Source organism: Lingula anatina, chromosome 4 (assembly GCF_051362555.1).
Source record: "Lingula anatina isolate TDL-2025a chromosome 4, LinAna3.0, whole genome shotgun sequence".
Taxonomy (NCBI): Eukaryota; Metazoa; Brachiopoda; class Lingulata; order Lingulida; family Lingulidae; genus Lingula; species Lingula anatina.
The window spans coordinates 10,981,945-10,984,705 of record NC_141770.1 but is presented as its reverse complement, the minus strand read 5'-3'; the positions used below and the strand labels follow the sequence as shown (position 1 = coordinate 10,984,705).

General features: G+C 39.7%; 1 long non-coding RNA gene across 1 annotated transcript; it reads right to left on the bottom strand.

Moving 5' to 3' along the window:
- Positions 1-1,336: 1,336 nt before the first annotated feature.
- On the bottom strand, positions 1,337-2,531 carry LOC147762273 (uncharacterized). Its single transcript, XR_015334018.1, has 2 exons — positions 2,382-2,531; positions 1,337-1,467 (listed from the first exon to the last, which is right to left on the bottom strand). It is a non-coding gene; the product is annotated as an uncharacterized LOC147762273 (long non-coding RNA).
- Between the last annotated feature and the right edge of the window lie 230 nt (positions 2,532-2,761).

Sequence of the window (2,761 nt, the reverse complement as noted above, 5' to 3'; positions counted from 1 at the left end):
ATGCTCACAAGCTCAACTAACACAGGAGTAGTGAAAAGGTTTAGCAGTGAAGACTTGACAGAAGCAAGCAAGGTTGAATAGTACGCCACGGTCACTTGATAGACAAATTGGGGGAGTCCATTCAAATTGGAGGGGTTTAGTGGAGAAAACCTACTCTATCTGAGGGATGTCAGGAGAGGCGACTCCATTCCAAATAAATGGGTGATAGGTGGGGCGAGCCCATTGCATGAGAAGGGGTGACAGGTGGGGCGAGCCCATTGCATGAGAAGGGGTGACAGGTGGGGCGAGCCCATTGCATGAGAAGGGGTGACAGGTGGGGCGAGTCCATTGCATGAGAAGGGGTGACAGGTGGGGGAGTCAATTGCATGGGAAGGGGTGACAGGTGGGGCGAGTCCATTGCATGGGAAGGGGTGACAGGTGGGGCAAGTCCATTGCATGGGAAGGGGTGACAGGTGGGGCGAGTCCATTGCATGGGAAGGGGTGACAGGTGGGGCGAGTCCATTGCATGAGAGGGGTGACAGGTGGGGCGAGTCCATTGCATGAGAGGGGTGACAGGTGGGGTGAGTCCATTGCTTTAGAAGGGGTGACAGGTGGGGCAGGTCTATTGCATGAGAGGGGTGAAAGGTGGGGCAGGTCCATTGCATAAGAAGGGGTGACAGGTGGGACGAGTCCATTGTATAAGAGGGGTGAGTCCATTGCATAAGAAGGGGTGACAGGTGGGGCGAATCTTGTTATTATCCCCACAGGAACTGAAGAAATTCTGTTTTACCCTCAGAAATTAAAATTCTGGCCAATTTCAGCCGTATCCATTTTAAAAAAAAAAACTAACTTGATTTGAGCTCGCATCAGAAATCATCCCACCGTTTCATTATTGCGTTCAAATATCAAATCCAGTATTTATACTAATAATAAGCCGCCAAATTAAAACAATTCACGATAGCGAAAGCCAAAATGGGACCCTCCCTATATAAGAAAATATAGGAAGAATTATATCCAAACGAATAAGTACCATATGCTATAGAACAAAAATCTCATGTGAATTTTTTAAAACCAAGATTGTAAATTTATATTAATTTGAACTATAAAATGTAGGTTGTTGAAAACCATTTTAGATATTTTATTTCAGTGCGCTAAAACAGCTTGGAGAGGTTATTTAGAAAATACTGATCATTTTACAACTATTTAAAATTTAGGTACCACAGAAAACCGTCAACCGCAAAAATTGACATTATTTACAGATCAGATTGAATTTGAAAGTCCTCAAACATTTTCCATTATGATTACTACTATCTTTATCATTATAATTTCATAACAAAGTGAAAAATAAAACGCCAAATTACAAAAGTTTTTTTTTATTGAGTTTTCATAAAATAGATGTACGAAGGAGCGTGCGTTCTGTGTGTGAAACAAAGGCTAGACTTCATAGGTTGCTTTCAGGCGGATGCTGTGCAGAATCTCGTTGAGCTCCTGAAAAGATAAAATAATGTTTACAACTTTGAACGAAACAGACGGGATCTCTACATTCTAATAATGCATGTAATATCACAGTGCAGAGGGCACATATAAATGGAATGGCGTGCACGTTTATTAACAGTTTGATGTTCAAAATTATGATATGGAATTACTTAATGATATAACTATTTTAGGCCTGTTGTTAAAAAGTAACATTGATAGTACAACCCGTTTCATTTGCAGGGTGGGTGAGGTTATTGCTACGACCGTTAATGTATTCCTCTTGATATTAAAAGTTATAACACGTGTTGTAGTTATAACACGTGTTTGACGCATTTCAGAGAAAGAGATCATTTACATGTACAAATTCTCTTTGAAAATTATAATAAATGTATTGCACACATATAATAAGTTTTCATACAGTGAACCGTGTAATGGATGGACAACACACGGCACAATGGAGACGACAGGCTATGTAAAATATGTATCTGTCAATCATTGTGCAATGAGCACTCGAAATCCTTGGATCAGAAGCTCAGAACGGTGACAAGCATCATCCATTTAATTAATTTGGGCGGTAATACTTACGTTTAAACACACACGACATTTTAAATTACGTCAAAATATTCAAAATTTATTGTCAGGGCCGGGACACACAAAATGTTCAAACAGAGGGTTACAAAGTGCAGAGGATTTCAAGCAAACTTAGGTTATCATCAAAAATCAGATGAATGCGTAGTTTATCCTGAACATATGGAGTCCCAATGCACTGTAAGCAATAACTTCTACCATTCTGAGTGACATACAAGTAACAATGGAAATATAGTAAAAGGATTCATGTCATAAATATTTGTCGTAAATATTTTTCTCATTCTTCTGCGCCTTTAGTATTTAATGGCTGTGGTTGATGAAGAAATAGTGATACTCACAAACATACATTTGCTTCCACGCCTTATAAAAGCTCGACCTTCTGACTGCACCACACATACTGTTGCGTCTACACCCGACTCTGTCTAACTGCCAAGTGAGCATTCGGGAAGACAGCTCGCACTACGATGACCAACTTGTTGTTATGCAAATAACTATGGTTTGAGGTCAAAGTAATTACCTCCGCCAGGGAGGTTATGTTTTTGGTTCGGTTAGTTTGTCTATCTGTCTGTCTGTCTGATAGCAACATTACAGAAAAAGTTATGGACCGATTTTGATGAAATTTTCAAGAACTGTTAGAAGTAGGCCAAGGAACAGATGATTAGTTTTTGGTGATCCGGATCATTTATCAATCAATAATCAAAAATAAAAAACTAAATCA